The sequence below is a fragment of the Filicampus tigris genome, chromosome 14 (genome assembly GCF_054856515.1).
Source record: "Filicampus tigris isolate MCC_2025a chromosome 14, RoL_Ftig_1.0, whole genome shotgun sequence".
Classification (NCBI taxonomy): domain Eukaryota; kingdom Metazoa; phylum Chordata; class Actinopteri; order Syngnathiformes; family Syngnathidae; genus Filicampus; species Filicampus tigris.
The window spans coordinates 18,619,454-18,637,899 of NC_141230.1; the positions used below are offsets into that span (position 1 = coordinate 18,619,454).

Consider the following 18,446-nt stretch of genomic DNA (forward strand, 5'->3'; position numbering starts at 1 on the left):
TAATCAGAGATGGATTTAAAAAAAAAAAAAAAAAAAAACATCTAGAAAAGTTTACTTGCATCATTGATTTAAAGAATTAGTACAAATTTGTTGACAGTGTAATTGTGTATAAAACTATGATAAGGCTCAATTTCTGAAGTTTGCATTTGGACAGGCTGAAGCTGGTGGCCATTTTGGACAGTTTTGCCGTGTAATGAAGTTGAAGTAAAATTAATGTAACGTTCTTAGTAAAGTTGATTCCTTCCTCTTAGAAAATGATGGTAAGGAAGTCACTATTTTCATTTATTTATTTGTTTTGTACTGATGACTCGGTAACCCATTTCTTAGCATCAAAATCGTGACCTGACGTGATGAGTCAAATCCTCAACCCAAGGCGCTGGGTACAAATAAATAACCCAGCACTGGCTCGGCCCCTTTTGGAGCAGTACTGTGTCATCTTTTTTTTACTCAATTTGGGTTACTTTTGACCCAGCAATTGTAAGAGTGTAGTCACACGTTGCACAATACACAGTTTGACATCCTCTTAGCCGAGAAAGTAGTATTGTGCAAATAAGAGAGACGCCTCTAAGAGAGCATATATAGAAAGCAGAAATATGGCAAACATCTACCGGAATCGCATATATTATATGTCCTTTTCATTTCTTTCTTGATAAATGTATTATACTGCCGCCCAGTGGCCAAGTCAAGCACATGATATAAAACCGTTCACCCATTCACTGCCATTGGCGAGTTTACTTGTCTTTTCACAGTCCAGCCATTCAATCCCAGGAATTGATTTATATTTTCTTCAAATTGTTTTCAAACATTAGGGTAAGAGAGGGTCTGAAAATGTCTGGCAGTGAATCAGTTAATCTTTCTTTTTTACATGTTCTGTTGAATTGTGTTTGATGAATGACATTTCCATTCATTTCAATGGGGAAGTATTAAAAATGTGTTTTGAGTTGCACGCGTGGTCACGGAACATATTCCTTTTGTCTGTACAAAAAAACAAAAAAAACCACCTTAGAACTGTCCTCTGTGATCCTAGCAACAGGTATATGAAGCGCTATTGAATCCCTGTGTGCATTCTCCTTTTACAGCGGGGTTCCTGTTATTGTATTGTCGGGCCCACCTTCAAAGCTGAAACACTGCAGAGCTTCTTCATGTCCTTGAGAAATTAACATGGGAGGACTGGCTTTGCTCCGAGGGAGCCCTATTGAGGCCACGTTCCCCCTCCTCGACCCCCCCCCCCCCCACACACACCTCCCCCCTCCATAATCCCCATCTGAAAGACATACCTCCAGTGGCCAGACCGAGGCTGCCGCAGCCCAGCGGGCCGAGCGTTGACACGAGAGCCGAGCGTATCCTGACATTTCGGAAAGACGGGCGCAATGTCGTTTGATTCAAATTGTTGAGTTGGAAATGATGGGCACGGCGGTTGCGGGAGTGAGCCGCAGAGTGGGGATGAGTTAGGCCATGCGCACATGAACAAACAACGGTTGTGAAGCGCAGCAGCCTGTGTGGCCTCACGGCAACTGGACAACACTGAGGCACTCCTTCGTGAAAAAAAAAAAAATAAAAAAAAACCTGCTCACTTCGCCCGACTCAGCGGGGAGGTGCTCTCACTGGAAGGCAGACAGTGAGCGATGGACAGCGGGGAGACGTAAACCGCAGCTCCTGGTGGTGATGGACGGATGTTTTAGGCCATCAAACGCCTGACTTGGGAAAGGAAAACGACAGGGGGAAAATCAGGAGGGGGTCTCACTCGGAGAAGGGAAACTTTTTCTGACTTGAAAGGTAGCGAGACATGAAAAAAAACAAAAAAACAAAGTTAAACTGAGATGTTTGACAGTGTAACACTTTTTCTGGAAGAACAAATTGCAGTTTACTCTCAAAGTGTGTTCTATGTTTTTGAACAGGTGTTCTCAAACTTTTGGCATTTTGTGTTGCTGCAAGCCACCGTGCTGAAAGGGGAAGTCAACCCAGACGTATTTTTTTCAAGAATATGTTCTATGCAAGCCCACTAGTTGAAACAAAGCATTCTGATAAATATTGCGTGTGTGGAACAAGTGTTAATCCACTCGTTTTTAGCCATCTCTGGGGGCGGCCATTTTGTCACTTCTGTGGACTGAAAATGACATCACAACTACTTAGGGCTCAGGTCACGACTAATCATGGCTCACCTGTTTTCTCAAGCTGAGCCGTGATTGGTCCTTACCTGAGAACCGAGTAGTTTTGATCTCATTTTCAGTTGACAGAAATAGCAAAAATGGTCGCCCCCTGAGATGGCTAAAAACGGGTGGATTTTCTAGCTTAACTCCACATATTCACACATATTGAAAATATTCCACAAACAAAATGCTAATCAGAATGCTGTGTTTCAACTAGTGTGCTGGGAACATATTCTTGAAAAAAAATATGTGTGGGTTGATTTCCCTCATAAATATCGTGATATATTAATAAACCGTACTGACATGATGATTCAATTAAAATTTATTGCAAATAAAGGTTAAATACAACTGAACTGCGCTTAAAAAAAAAAGACTTTTTTTTTTTTTTAAAGCCATTGTAATTTAATGCGCAGATGAAACAATATTGTGCTTAATATAGGCAAGGCTGGAAATAAGCAATTTTGCGAGGCAAAATTAGCATTTTTGCGCCTCATCAAAACACATTCGATAGCATAACTGAGAATCAAGCTCCGGGATGGTCCCAAATAGCTTTGCTGAGCTGGACGCACGCACGCGCGCCACTCATGTCACCTACCACGGTAGTCGTAGCACCAGCTAGCCAGCAACAAGTTCTAGTTTGGCTACTAGTGTGGCTAAACACGTTGAAAAGTCGTTCTTCAGTCTGTAATCATCGCCTCTATGGTGACGAATAACAGAGCTGGGCTTCACCTAACCGCCACCGAGCGGCCGCGCATTAGAGGCTAGGCTAGGCTAGCTGCTAAACTGACCCGGAAGTACATTTAGGAAGTACAAACACGCATTTAAAAAAAAATGTGTTCCCTCGCCAAAAACTTTGCGTTATTCCGCAAATCTTTGCGAGGGAACGCAAAGTTTTTTCGATTTTTTTAAAAAATTGTTAAACCCTAATGCACACGATCATTTTTCCACGGCATAGCACTAACGAGAATGCCCGTCTCTCAGCACTCAGAACAACTCGCCGCAGCCTCCGAGTGTTTGGCGGAATGTGCTTCGCTCTAACTTCAGGGATGCTCTCTATATCGCGTGAAAAGAAATGCGCCGGGGTCAAAGAGCAAATCTTAAGATGTATTTTTCCCGCAGAATTAGATGGGCATGAGCGCATTTGCACACATGCTGGATCGCTTCACCTGCTTGATTTTTTTTTTTTTTTTCTTTTCTTTTCCCACTCTCATTTACATTGTGTGCGAGTGACTCCTGAACAGAGTGGGAAGCCTTGTGGAAGAATGAGGAAATGGTCCATTTTTGAGAGCACAGTGAAGTAGAAGCAGAGCAGCCTATGTTGGCATTTCATTCGCCAATCGATGAATAACCCAGAGCGATATTTTTCTCTGCAGATTGGCAGCCATTGTGTGTGTGTGTGTGTGTGTGTGTGTGTGTGTGTGTGTGAAGAGGAAAGAGAGAGAGAGAGAGAGAGAAAGGGATGGGGGCATGGAGGAGTGGGGATTCATCCTTCCCCGTAGAATTACACAGTGGTCAAAAGTATTTGCAATGCCAGGAGGTATTTTTGAAAGATATGTGGAAAAAAAAAAAAAAATCCAATACAATGGTGACCTTTTGCTGGGCATTTGCGAACACTAGATTCACTTTCCATATAATCTGGCTCAGAGTCAAAATTGGTGTTAGTGTAGCACGTTGTTGATTCTAAATTATGGTAATCTATTCTGCTTGTGTACATAGTTTGATGTCTCTATTCAGCTCTTTTGTTTCCAGTTTAGCAGTCAAAGTGGCTCTGTTGAGATTTTTGCATTGTACTCCATAGACGTGTGTATTAGGGTTGATCTTTTTGCGATATTTTCTCAAGGGTTCTCCTCCCCTCTATTTTTCCTGTTTTTTTTTGTTTTTTTTTACAAATACAAGCAACAAGTTCATCTGCATACAATAAACAATATCAGATTCATAACACGTAAAAATGTCTTGATCTTAGGTTACATTTATGCTGAAATAAAGGTATAGGAACCATAAATTAATATGAAAGTTTATTTATCTACATCGATTTGAGTTATTTTACTAACCGAGGTTATTATAGCTGTATAAATAAAGTTGAAATGGATTGAGTTAAAAAAAAAACTAAAATTGAAAAAAAAAAATCTTTAATAGAATGAAATCAAAACGAAAATTCTTTTTCTTTTTTTTTTCTTTTTTTAGAAAAAATAGCAAAAATGTCCATCATCATCTTTGTCAATTAATATCATACATGAGCTTTCAAGGTTAATTTTACATGTATTTACGTTGTTATTGCTGTAGGTCCATTCAGACGAAGGAGGGTCAACAGTTGTTTGAAAATTGTGGTATACTTAATTACACATTCCTTTTTTGCACCCGACAACTACTCAATATATATAAAAGGGGAAAAAACTAAAACTAATACTAAAACTACATAAAACCTACTTTAAAACAAAGGATTAAAAACAATCAAAATAAATAAACAAACCAGCTCTAAAAACTAATTCAAACTAACTGAATTAAAACAAACAAAAGTTAAAAAAATAAAATAAAATAAAATAAAATAACTATAGCCTCCAGCCATTATTTGATGCAAATCCTTTCATTTCCGTTCAAGATCTTTTCACGGAGGAAGGGTGGAATTCTTCCAGGAGCTTCATACTGCTACAAAGCGCTGCCACAAGAGGGCACAGAATATTCAAATATATACACTCTTACATTGACTTTTTGTCATACTTACACAGACAAAAAAGGCACAATATGATAAATATTCTATTACTTCCAAGTGTTTGAATTTCGTTTTGGGCCTTCTTGCATGCTCTCCCCGTGCTTGCGTGGGTTTTCTCTGGGCGCTCTGGCTTCCTCCTACATTCCAAAAACATGTTTGTGAGGTTAAGCGCAGACTCTAAATTGTCCATAGGTGTGAATATGAGTGTGAGTGGCTGTTTGCTCATACGTGCCCTGCGATTGGCTGGCAGGCAAGCGGTATAGATAATAAAAATAATCACAATGCAACTCCTTTCAAGAGTTTCTGTATGAGGTACTTTGTACATACTGTGCATTACTTGTTCACAGGCCATTTCAGCAAACCGGTGCCATTTGCTTGTTGTCACTTGTCAAAATAAACATAATTTTATATTTGCAACTCTAAATCTGATAATGAATGATTCGGTAACAGGACTCAAAAACAGGACTAATGTTTTCAACATAGAATTAGCAAATACATTCAATATTGCCACATGCTGCACTATGTTATTAGCATGTTGACACGAAGCAAGCACATTACAGTGATTAAAAAAAAAAAAAAAGAATGTAGTCTAAAAATAAACAAAAAAAATTAAAAATGAGGTAACTGGAAAGCAAGATTTTAACTCCCCAGTCATAGTTGAAATAAATAATGAGTAAACTGAATGATCTGAATGAGCAACTGTGATGTCATTTTCAGTCAGACAAAATGGCCGCCACCTGAGGTGGCTAAAAAAAACTGGTGGATTTAGCTCCTTGACTCATATGCCACAAACACGATATTAATCATAATGCCTTGTTTCAACTAGTGGCCCTGCATTGAACAAATTCTTGAAAAAGAAAGTTTGGATTGACTTCCCCTTTTGAAGACATATGTAAAAACAACTCAGCAATTGTTTTGTAGCGAACTACTTCTTGCTTTCTTGTGCTAACTACCATTGTTAGCACGAATGTCAATTATTAAAATTTTAAAGTTGTTCCGAATGAATTAACTGTTTTAGCTCCCCCAAAAATTCAAGTTGGGTGTGTGTGTGTTTTTTTACACAGTATATAACAGTGGCTCTTCACTAAGACTTCTGCTGACTAATCACGTCCATCAGTGACTGATGCTCGCCGGGGTAGCCTCAGTCCCACAAGTCCTACAGAGCATCAACACAGCGCAATCATATTACACGACCTGCTGATCAGCCATTCATTCCCGCACCCTGACACATTAATGGCACGGTCCAACACAGCAACCGCGGGGAGTGACTGTTTCCCGCCGAGAGGTGAGGCGATGTGGTTATCCAACACATGTACTCCCACAGTTTCATTACAAACGACGCCGCGCGAGAAACATTAATTCAAATTAAAAGCACACTGGTTCAAACTCGATTTCCTCGGATATTGCGCGGAAATGCTGGGACGGGCCATCGTAGCGCGTCAATGGCAAAAATCATCGGTTAGTTAGCGGTGGACTATAATACTGGGTCATGCATCACTTCTATAGTAGCATGCAAATTTGCAGGGTTACATCTGAGTTATCTGATGGGGAGCTTAGTGATTGCTATTCATAATTTAGAGTAGAAGTCACCAATTGTAAAAAAAAAAAAAAAAAAATGGCTCACCAGTGATAGGACATTGTGATTTCCTGGCAATATTGTGGAAGTGATTACCTCTCTCTCCTATTATGTGGATTTTTTTTTTTTTTTTTGACAGTTGATATATCTATTTTGGTCTAATTGTCGTTTATATATTTGGTGTAATTTCACTATCAACCACTAGATGGCAGCACACATCTTTAGCCGGAGACAATGTAAATTTGAAAGGACAACCGAACGGTATTTCAGCATAGCCTAATTTTTGTTGAAAATGATTGAGTGATGTAATCCTGCTTTTTACGCCAACAGAAAGCAGCGGTATAGAATAATTTTCATAATGTACAGGCATGTTTACAGCAAATCTTAATCAGAGTATGTGTTCCTAAATGTATTTTTAATGCTGATTTCAAACAAGTCTTTTTTTTTCTAGCACATCAGGTTTTTGAGATTTTAATGTTTTGTTCTTAAATTTGACCTATAAAGTTTATGCACTATGAGTTTTACCATGCATTGTACCTCGAAACATTTAGTTGCATCCCTGATTAAAACTTTATGTAAAAAATGTATTGATCGGTGTTATGTATATCGTGAGATGATAAATTTGTTAGTTTGCAAAAAAAACAGAATTTGTTTTCCGTAAACAATTAAGTAGGGTATTTTTATACATACTGCGGATTTCATTTGGTGGTTTGGAACGCAACCCCTGCGATTTTCATAGACGAAAATCCCAAAAGAAAGAACACTCCGCCCATGCGCACAGTTTGACTGCACTTGGAACTTGACTTGCGCAGGGCACGGAAATAGGCCCCATATATTTTTATCCTATCCCCAAAACGTTGCTTGATTTCCGATTTGTGAACATCGGGGACATTTGCCATTGGAGGCTCCACTGTGCATTGTATTGCATATTAATTCCCAACGCGCCGTAGGGAATTAACAAATTAATCTTGAGCTTACACTCGTAGCATAAGCATGCACTTAACATAACACATCCATCTGTTGCGCACCGCTACGTCGTGTAAGACTTTAAAAAGGACGAGATATCACGCTGACATTTATTCAACGCAACCTGTTTGGAACCAACCACTATTATCTGCAACTGCAAAACACTCAGGCGCACTCGAGTAGTGGCCCAAAAAAAAAAAAAAAAAACCCCAAAAAAACCAAACAACACCAACAGTTTGCATTCATCTCCTTTTTAACATATAAAGGAAAGGAAAACATTGAATTCACCGTGCTTTCACTCTTCCCTCTCTATCATCACCCTGAAGCTTTCCCCCCCTCCTTCAGATAGCGGCAACTATGAGCTACAGCTCGTCCTTCATCTGGGAGATTTACAGCACACGAGCTTATTCAATTTATCAGCCGCTCCACAATGCATGCATACACGCCGCGATCTGGCCGACAGCTTATAAAAGTGGCCAAACACCATTTCAAGACTCCAAGACGGCCGCCGCGTTGTTTTTTTTTTTTTTTTTTTTTGACTCTATACAGGTACACAGTTTATTTTATTTATTTTTTATGTTTACTTTGAGGCTGATTGCAAACTAGCGTCAGTCGTACCTTTGGCCCTCTGATGTGTACAGCTTACTCCCGGTCTGTGCCCCTTATTATCAAACAAGTTAATTGAATGTCTGTGTACAAGTGACTTCCAGATGCTACCGCGTTTCTAAAGGTACAAAAGCGATGGAGTAGGTGTACGTAGGATTATTTGAGTGTTGCGCCTGAATATGTCTTTGCTCTGGTCAGACATTAAGGAGAATAGTCGCAAGCTTTGTAAACCTCTCGCATTTAGCGCCGGACGATATTCTTATCTGTACGTTTTGAAAAGATTCCTCTTTGACCCGTCAATATGCCGACAACACAGGAAGGATTTCAGACTCGGCCGCGGCCGGCGGTTTGCTCGGCTTGCTAAATATACACCAGGAAATCGGATATGGACAGAACGGCTGTGACCTCACAAATGTCTGCTCGCTAAAAGGAAAGGAATTCATCTTTGTCCATAACACACCGCTGAACATCACACGGGGATCACAACATATTCATGTGGAATGCTTTGCAGAGGTTGTCAACTCGCAGAGCGGCCGGCGTAATTGCTGTCATGTTTCTCCAAAGACTGAAACAGGGGCCAGAGACGCTTACGGACCCTCGGCTTCAGTGCGAATGTCGGCCGGTTGCTAAGCTATACAGAAAAGAATGTTTTCAAGTCTACTTTTTTTTTTTTTTTTTAATATATATATATATATATATATACTTCTTCTGCTCCGTTCTTTACGACTATCATTTGAAATGGGCCACCCCCTGTTCCGTACCTTGAAAGCATTTTTTTTTTTATTGCTCTTAACACAAAAGTTTGAAAGGATGTCTTGGCGACTATTCCTCCAATCACTAGGATTAAAAAAAGATGTGAAAGACCCCTGTAAAGCAAATACAAAGATTTAATTCTAAATACATTTGATGTATTGGTTTGAAGATAACTGTTGAACATGTACAAACAGCAGAGTTATGGTTTGGGATGTATTTCATTAAGGTTCCGTCATTGTGACGGAACGCTCCATCACTCCGGCACTGACGAACGGCCGTTTTGTTGATGACTGCCGAATGACGGGCACTTTTGAAAAATGACTGACGAATGACGGCTGTGGGTTTTCATCTGTCTGTGTAATCATCACCGACTGATGTCCATTTTGTAAAATGCCCACTTCTGATGGTTAGTTTTGGTTTTGGTTTAACTATTGTTTCTTTTTTTTTTAAATTCAGTTAGTTTTAATTCGTTTTTAGAGCAGGTATTTTAGTTTTTATTACTTTATTTAATTTTGGGAAAATGTTCAATTTTAGTTTCGTTTCTGTTAGTTAGTTCGTTTTTGAGTGTTTCTTTTTTCAGTGTTTGAGAGAAGAGAATGGTTCAATTTTTCATGATTTTGGAACCTCATTCTTAATGCAGTGCAATTTTTTTTAGTCATTCAAATTTTGCTGGGTTGTTAACAAGTCTCTCCTCTGTTGAATCCAGACATTTATTTTTCCTTTAGAGGGTGGTGAAATAAAAAAATATACTTGTAAACTTGTCTTGAATGTGTTTGTTTGAGCATTAAGAAAGAAATGTGGGATTAACAAAGATTTCGTAAATTAATTATGATCTTTTTTTTTTTTTTAACTTTTTTTTTTTTTTTTAGGTATATTTTGTTTTTTTTACTTCCTGCAAAAATGGCAAAATGTGACTGTGCTATGCTCTGTCTCATGTATTGAATCCAATAATCCATAAGCAGCTTGTTTAAACACATCAACATTTCTTTCCAGTAAATAGTGAAAATAATAGTCAGGTTCATATTGTGCATGCAAGCATGGAAACGTTAGCAAGTCACAGAAGCTTCTATACATGGAGTGCAACTCTTATCATTTAAATTGCTTTTTTTTTTTTTTTTTTAGCAGTGTATTCTATAACCACTAGAGCACCATATAGCTTTGAAGTACATCTCCAACTACATCAGTTTGTTCTCAAGGGCATCACAGTTTAAAAATTAAGCAGTGCTCAAATCTTGATGGTACTCTACATACAGTATTTTGCCATGCAAGCAGCAAAGCTAGGCCACATTCCGTAGCCGTACATCACATTCTGGATTATGAGTTTTGCTTGCCCGCCCAGGCTGTTTTTTAATTCTTGGAAGGTGGCATAAGACAAAAAAAAAAAACTGTAGATGAACGGGACTCTTCCATTTACATTGTGTGGCAAATGGCAAAAAGAAAAGTGGATTGCGCAATCTGGATTTTTTTTTTTTTTTCTTCTTCTTCTCCAGATTTACACCAAGCAGGTTTTTATAGATTATTCCCCAGCACATTCACCTTAGCACTGGATATTGGTTGTGTTGTTTATGCCTGCAAGCCAACCAACAAACAGCAACCAAAACAATAACGGCTGCATTTCATATTTTTTCTTAAATCCATACTGGCTGGGTCTGTTATTTTTCCAATTATTTACAATTATTATTGATACTGTATATCAAACGCATTGAAAATGTCCTGCTCAACAAACATGCTATTTTTTTGGGGGGTGTTTGCGAATTGCCAGGATTCTACCTGACGCCAGTGATTTTAATGTGTGGTTGTAAATAAACTGTAAAGCACTTTGTGAGGTCCCCCTCACTCCCGCTGTAATTTCAATTGACTTTCTTGCTTATAACTAAACCTTCTAGCAGCGATGCATGGGCCCGCGTTGGCGCCGATCGACAATCTTTGATGCCATGCTCCGCCCACATTGGATGGAGCAGGTAAAAAAGATTCAGCTATCTATGATACCGTCTTCCAATCGGGACCCATTTGGGGAAATAACCAAATTGGAGTTTATCAAAGTATGAGCCCTGGAATTTGCCCCCCAAAAAAGTTTTTTTTAAGATAATATCCCACTGAGCGGTGAGGGTTTACGAGTGTTTGCGAAGGTAGCGGATGTTGATTTTCGTCAGTGTTTGTTCAAGGTCGCAAACGGTTGCCAGACGGTCGCCAATGGTTTTAATGGTCGCAAACAGCGACCGTCTGCCAAATGTCTTTGCGACCTTGAACGAACCCTGGTGAAAATCAATATTCACGACGCTTGCGGAGACTCGCAAACCCTCGCCGCTCACTGGGATATGGGTTGTAGACTTTTTTTTTTTGTCCACACTGTTATCATCAGGGTTGTAATACTTTGGGATCGTTCATGATAGTTAGTTTTTATTTTTGTGAATTCAGTTAGTTTTAGTTCATTTTTAGAGCAAGTTTGTTCGTTTTTGTGAGTTATTTTTTTGAAAATGCTTTTTAAATTTTTTTTGTATTAGCTATAGTATTAGTTTTAGTTTTTTCATGTTCTGAGCATTTGTCAAGTGAGTGAAAGATTTAAAAAAAAAAGTCACTCAGTATTGTGTAATAAAGTAAAGTAAACTACAATTGTCTAACACATTTCTGACCGCAAAATCTCATGTATGAGATTAATTGAAAAAGAAGAAAACGAAGAACATTTTTATCATAATTAAATATGAATATAAATAGAAATTAGTTTTATAAGATGTAAGTTGTAGTTTCAGTTAGTTTTCTCTTTTTTTTTTTTGAGTATTTTTGTTTTTATTTTATTTCATCAACTAAAATGTTTTTTTCAATGACAGTTTTAGTTATTTCATTAGTTTTCGCTCACTATAATAACCCTTGTTATGATAGACACAATATTGTTTCGATGAGTGAAACTGGTGTTCAGGGATGATTTTTTTTTTTTTTTTTTTTTCACTTTCCATGAGTTGCTATTAATCTCCAGCATGCATGCTTTTACAAAAATTTCAAAAATGGTTAAGATTTCAGGCGTGTTGAGGCCCCATAAAAGGCTATTACTTCATCGACGGAATAATAATAAACAGCAACTCTAAGACGGCCTTCGCACTGCTTAATATACATACTGTTGAGTATTATTATTCTAGGTATGCCGCTCTGACAATGTCAGTCAAAAGTGAGCATTAACTTAACAGCGGCAATTAATTTTTTTCCCCCCTCATTAGATTTTGCGGTTATACCTATTGGTGTGACCGGTTGGTGTATATACAAAGAACTACGATGAAATAAAGCGAATTAATAGTTGGACAAAAAAGGGTCACATGTAGATGAAGATCTTAAATGTGTAAAGTATAGCGCTAAGGAAATAAAAATATTCCAGACTCATTTACACCAACGTCACTCAAGCCTTTCTCATCCAGAACATCCCAGATGTCCCCCAACCCGCTCTCGGGTCCCCCGATGTCGGAAAAATGGAAATATATGCAATCAGAATTCAACACATGAGGTCTGTGTGATATAAATTCTGCACCACAGAGGTGAATGAATAATAACATTAATGACATATTTTCATTGACTTAAAGTCAGAGTTCCCTCTTATTAATTATGCACTCCGTCTTTAAAACTCTGAAATATAGAGCTGGAGTTTTCTACCTGTGCACAAAGGGTTATTTTAAATAAAAGTTATAAAGGGAACTATCAGTGTGGAATAATGTTAACATTGTTGGAATGAATGCACATCATTAGGGAGATAAAAGCTCGTAAGCGCAATCAATAGCTTTGAATCGAAACCGCGGAAAATAAGCAGAGCGCTGATTATCTCCCAAACTTTTCCTTTTTTTTTTTTTTTTTTGCGAATAACTGCTTTCTCTGCGAGGTGCGTGTGTAAACAACATCCTCATTTTTCGGCCTCCTATTTACCGTTAAATTCAACATAGCGGGGATTTCATTTCCAAGCAGCTTGTCTGCTATTCATCCATCCAGCATTGAGTAAAGATGGACATGATCTGCCTGTAAGCGGACAATAATTCCAGCAGTTCTTTTTCTTCCTGTAAGAGGTCTTTATTTCTATAAAGGACATCCAAACCGGAGACTTTATTTGACCATGAATAAAGCCTTCCTCTGGGGTCTTAGATTGTTATGCTACAGAATGGCCTTATTCCCGCTAAAGGCCTCGAGCCCAAGCTGGGACATCTCTGCTTTAAATCAGCTTTGGGATCTCATGGACGCCAATGATTTCCTTGTAGGCCTTTGTGCGCTTAAGAAGTGATCACCCTCCTTCAATGCCCTGGTGGATTAAACAGGGCAGAGCAGTTCACTCCTCTCTCACGCCGCTTGGCAACGCCTCTACCTTTGTAACCAATAAAAGACTAACTAGAAAAGAATGAAGCGATGGGAGAATCAATCTACTGGAAGCCTCCCCACGGTTTTCTCATCATCTCGCGTGTCGTATGTCATCTTAGATGGGAACACAAAAAGGTAAAACTCGGTATGAGGGATGGTTTGGCCGCTATTCAATGCGCTGAAAAGCCACAGAAGCGTGAAGTGAGAGAAGTTTCACGACTTTGTGTTTGTGACAGCTTTATTTCTGCTAATGCTTCACGGCTATGCTACTGTACATTTGACTGTTCGGCTGTAAATCATAAATACAGTAGGCCAGTGAGTTTATGGACATTAATTAAGTATTTCTGCACAGGCTAATGAGATGCATGAGGTGTGTCAGGGGACCACAAGTTCGTCACTGGGTGCCATTTTAGCCATGGCAAAAATAAATCAGGAAAACTGAAATGTGGCAAAACAATTTAAAGCCAACGCAAACATGTTTTTTTTTTCAAGAATATGTTCTATGCAAGCCCACTAGTTGAAATTGGGCATTCTGATAAATATTGCGTTTTTGGAATAAGAGTTCATCCGCTCGTTTTTAGCCATCTCAGGGGGCGGCCATTTTGTCACTTCTGTCGACTGAAAATGACATCACAACTGCTCACAACGACCAATCACGGCTCAGATTCAGTAAACAGGTCAGCCGTGATTGGTCGTTGTGAGCAGTTGTGATGTCATTTTCAGTTGACAAAAGACAAAATGGCCGCCCCCAGAGATGGCTAAAAACGGGTGCATTTTGCTGCTTAACTTTTATTCCACAAACGCAAAATTAATCAGAATGCCGTGTTTCAACTAGTGGGGTGCTGGGAACATATTCTTGAAAAAAAATATGTTTGGGTTGACTTCTGCTTTAAGGCTATATCCACATGTTTAAACTGTGGATGATGGGATGCTAACGGGCTTGTCATCGATGTCACCTCCTCAACTTGCTAATTTAAATAATGATACTGAGCTGTTCTTTAAATTATACCAGCTTGTTTATTTTGCTAGCTAACTGCACGCTGTACTGGTAGAGATAATCTAATTAGTTCTAAGTAAGCAACTCGCAAACTGTTCTGTAAATGTTGCTAGCTTCTGTAAATTTAGTTTGCTAGCTAACTGCACACGGTAGTGGTAGAAATGGTCCAAATTGTTATGATTATGTAACTTGTAAGCTGCAGCTGTACAAATGAATCAAGTAATTATAAATAAGTAACTCGCAAACTGTAAATTTGCCAGCTTCTGTAAATTTAGTTTGCTAGCTAACTGCACACTGTAGCGGTAGAAATGGTCCAAGTAATTAAAACTAACTTGCTGCCTTGTTGCTTGATTTTTTTTTTTTTTTTTTTTTTTTTTTTAAGCTTCCAAACTACTTTTCAATGCCATCAACAGCTTCAACCTAATAAACAATTGACTTGTGGTATGTCTTTCTAGACTTCCATCTATTAAAATGCAAATAGAAGTGTTTATAATTCAATTTCAAGTATCAACTTTGGGGAGTCAGCCAGAAATAATTGTTTGATAGAGGATTAAAAGTTTTAATGTCCATGCGTGTTCTTCTCAAAGTCCATTATCACAGTGATGCAAATGACAAAATGTAAATGCGGGCAGAGCTGCCGCCTTTCAAGCGTTGATACCATTAAAGAGCTTTATGTTTCCATATGATTTCGCACTGTCAAAGAAGTACGGGTGCATTTGGTGGTCCAGGCTGCACTGTGTGAGTACTCCACATCAGGGGATGAAGCTGTCTATTCAGGTGATTGACACAAGCCCACATTAAGAGGTGGTTTTGGAAATTAGTCCGTGGAGACCCTTTGGAGCCGAGCTAGCGAAGGAAGGCTGTCTCTGAGAGGAGCCGTGCCTTTTTAACCCCGCTCATTGGTATGCCGATGGGCGAGTGGCGAGCTGCTCTCTAAATGGCTGAGGCATCGCGGCTGGTACCCCCTCGACACGTTCCTGCACAGACAGAGCCCGTGGAGAGCTGCCAACAATATGCAAGCCACAACCCTCAAATTACAATGGACCCAATTAATAATCACATAGTTATTTCATATTTTATACCAAGCAGGGAGCTCGGCAGAACAAAGGACTCAACAGAAAATACTTCTGCTTAACAATGTGAAGGTTGTTACGCTAACATTTTGGTTTTGTTACAAACCTTTATTTTATTCTGTTAAATTAAGTCATTAGTAAATGCAGATATGTAAAATATACGCACTGGCCACAGTACATTATGTACTCTGTACAACTGTATAATGTATTAAGAGCCAAGTTGTAGTTGCGGCATGATCCCCTGACTGCTCTCTCACCTGTTTTCTGGGGTTGGCCTTGTGACGGTCACAATGCGAGCCTGAGGGCACTTTGATGTCAATTTCAGTTGTCAGCGCAGGGCGGTAGAATGTCAAAATGGCAGCCCTATGAGTTGGGTGAAAATGGATATATTAACCTGCTTAATTCTTATTCCATGCACACAGTATTGATCATAATATGTTTTTTTTAGACTAGTGGGGGCACAAATGATTATAAGTACCCTTTTGCAAATTTGCGGTAGCCTACACTGTAAAAAAACACATCTTGTATTATTTTGTGAGCCGAAATAGTAATTAAAGTTGGAACAAATTTTAATTATTGACATTTATGGCAACAATGTTAGTTTGCACCACAACACTAGCAAGTCGTTTGCTCCAAAACAATTTGCTGAGTTGTTTTTACTTATATCTTTAAAGGGCAAGTCAAACTCCCCAAAATTCTTTGCAATGACCAATCACAGCTCACCTGTTTTCTAATGCTGAGCCGTGATTGGTCGTTACCAGAGCCCCCGGGCAACTGTGATGTCATTTTCAGTCGACAGTAAGTGGCAAAATGGCCGCCCCCTGAGATAGCACAAAGACACTTTAAGTTGGGGGACAATAAAAGGCGCAATTAGTTCTGTAAACTGTTATTTCTTTGTTGTGAAATGTAGAAAAGACAATTTTCCCAACAGGGCAACTTTAAATATTCAATTGAATTTGCCAACTACAAATTTTATTGAGATTTTTTTGTTTTGTTTTACAGTGTAGAGCGCGTGTGCAAATAATGAAATGCATGATTGGGGGTTCACTGTAGGGAAAAGAAAATTGAATGAAAAGATGTCTATACTCAAATAGATGCCTCCTTTTATCCCTAAGTCTTAGAATACGAGTGGTTTAATTATTTATTTGTTTATTTTACCATCCAAGAAATGAAGCACTTAATAAAACATACGTCAAACAAAATGCGCATGATCATGGTCTTCCAGCCAACTTCTAAACGTAATTTGGCCAGGGCGCTTGCTCTAATATCTGACAGTAACGAAATGAGCAGGAAACAATTAGTACCGCCCCAAGCGTGATGCATTATTGATGGGAATCAAGAATAATATGACACAATAGGCAATAGACAATGCTGTGAGGCAGTTAGACGTTCAATTCCCATCTGCGTCTAGCTCCACTCTTACACAAGCATTTGTTCTAGTAAAGCCTTCCTCAGACGCTTTACTTCAACTTCAAACGTCTCGTATGTCTTCAGAAGAGTAAAAAGGCCGGGAGGAAATATGGCACTTTGCACTTCTTAGGTAGAAGAGGACATTTTTACATTACTACTTGAGCTTTTGTCATTAAACAGTTACTCCAAGATGTGTAATTTGATATCCTATAATTAATCCCACCTTGTGTTAAGCATTCCCACATTAAGCATTCCCGCAGCCTGTGGTAGGGAACCGGTACGGCACCCATGTCAGCCATGAGCACTTTTCGCTTTCTGACATGTTCATTTAAAGTCGTTAATCAGATGTAAATATGCAAAGCGGCTTCCCAGGGGCAGCCTTTGAAATGCAAATACAGGGTGCAAACAAAGGTGGGGTGGATATAGGTTCTGATGCAGCAAAATCATGGAGGCTGTTCATGCTCATTAAAATATGAAACGATATCAGCTTCAACCTTTTGAAATGGTTTCTATCTATCTATCTATTTATCTATCTATCTATCTATCTATCTATCTATCTATCTATCTATCTATCTATCTATCTATCTATCTATCTATCTATCTATCTATCTGTCTATCTGTCTATCTGTCTATCTGTCTATCTGTCTATCTATCTAATAGATGGATGATAGATACATCTATCTATCTATCTAGCTATCTATCTATCTATCTATCTATCTAATAGATGGATGATGGATACATCTATTAGATAGATAGATAGATAGCTAGATAGCTAGATAGATAGATAGATAGATAGATAGACAATGGATCATGTAATATGCATGTAGAAAGCATTTAAAAACCATGTGGGTGGCTTTAAGTGAAGCATATTTATGAAAAGTGCTCCATTATGTTTTAACCTGAAAAGGTTTTCTCTCATGTTATATTAATGTCAATAAATATGGTCTTTGGAGGGTTTCCATTTACACCAGAGGGTTGTGTGAACTCAAGAGGGCACAACTTTAAGTGGAACGTGTGGAACTTGTTTAAAAGAGCAGCCACATCTTGGTTTTATACCGCTATTGGACAATCGTGTGTTTCGAATTTGTGTAAAAACAATTTGGGGGAAGTATACAATTATGATCCGCGCCACTAGATGGCGCCTAGCACAACAGAAGTGTTAAATCCCCCCTAGAGGCGTCCACTGAAGAAAAAGTTCAGCGGTGATGATGTTGAGCACAAGCAAACATATTTCCTCCTCCTTGTTTTAAAATGCAAGCAGGGATGGGAAATTCAGGTCCAGGAAGTAAAAACCCTGCCACAGTTTGTCTTGAGCCACAGGTGCTTCTAATCAACTGAACTCGTTTACGCCACAGGTGCTTCTAATCAACTGAACGCGTTTACCTACCCGTTAGCATCTGTGGCTATAAAGCCCAACTGCCAGGGTGGACCTGGATTTCCCATCTCTGACTACAGTATAAGGTGGGCTTTCCGATTTTATATTGTTCATAATAACATACATTTGCTCCAGTACAAGGGGTGAGCGTGTTGTGTGAAGCTGTGCTGATACCACGTTAGATCTCAAGGTGAGTACTGAGAAATGTTGAGCTGTACTTTGTCATGCTAGGCTAGCAGACCTGTTGCTAATAAACGTTTGCACATTCTGAAGTAATTCAAATACTCATTGAGACATAAACTGCATTCAAATTATTTTTCTGAAGGATAAATTCTCACTTTTTGTATCTTCTGACAATGGAGATCAATATTGGCCATCCTCATTGGCTAGTGTTCATGACAGTTATTGACTGGTCATTATATATAGTGCTAGATATCAGAAGCTAGTTTTTTTCCTTTTGAGGGCAAAACTTTGACACACTAACACACTGTACTTTGATTA

At 38.8% G+C, this 18,446-nt stretch overlaps 1 protein-coding gene across 7 annotated transcripts in view; it reads left to right on the forward strand.

The window, feature by feature from the left end:
- The first annotated feature begins 17,775 nt into the window (after positions 1–17,775).
- fign (fidgetin) overlaps positions 17,776–18,446 on the forward strand; it is a 66,959-nt gene continuing 66,288 nt past the window's right edge. For 5 of the 7 annotated variants that reach the window (XR_015089660.1, XR_015089661.1, XR_015089662.1 and 2 more), the window contains exon 1: positions 17,776–18,135. The gene's annotated coding sequence lies outside the window, so the exon portion shown is untranslated. The remainder of the gene's footprint in view (positions 18,136–18,446) is intronic. The other 2 variants (XM_086052317.1, XM_086052318.1) reach the window with 1 other exon arrangement.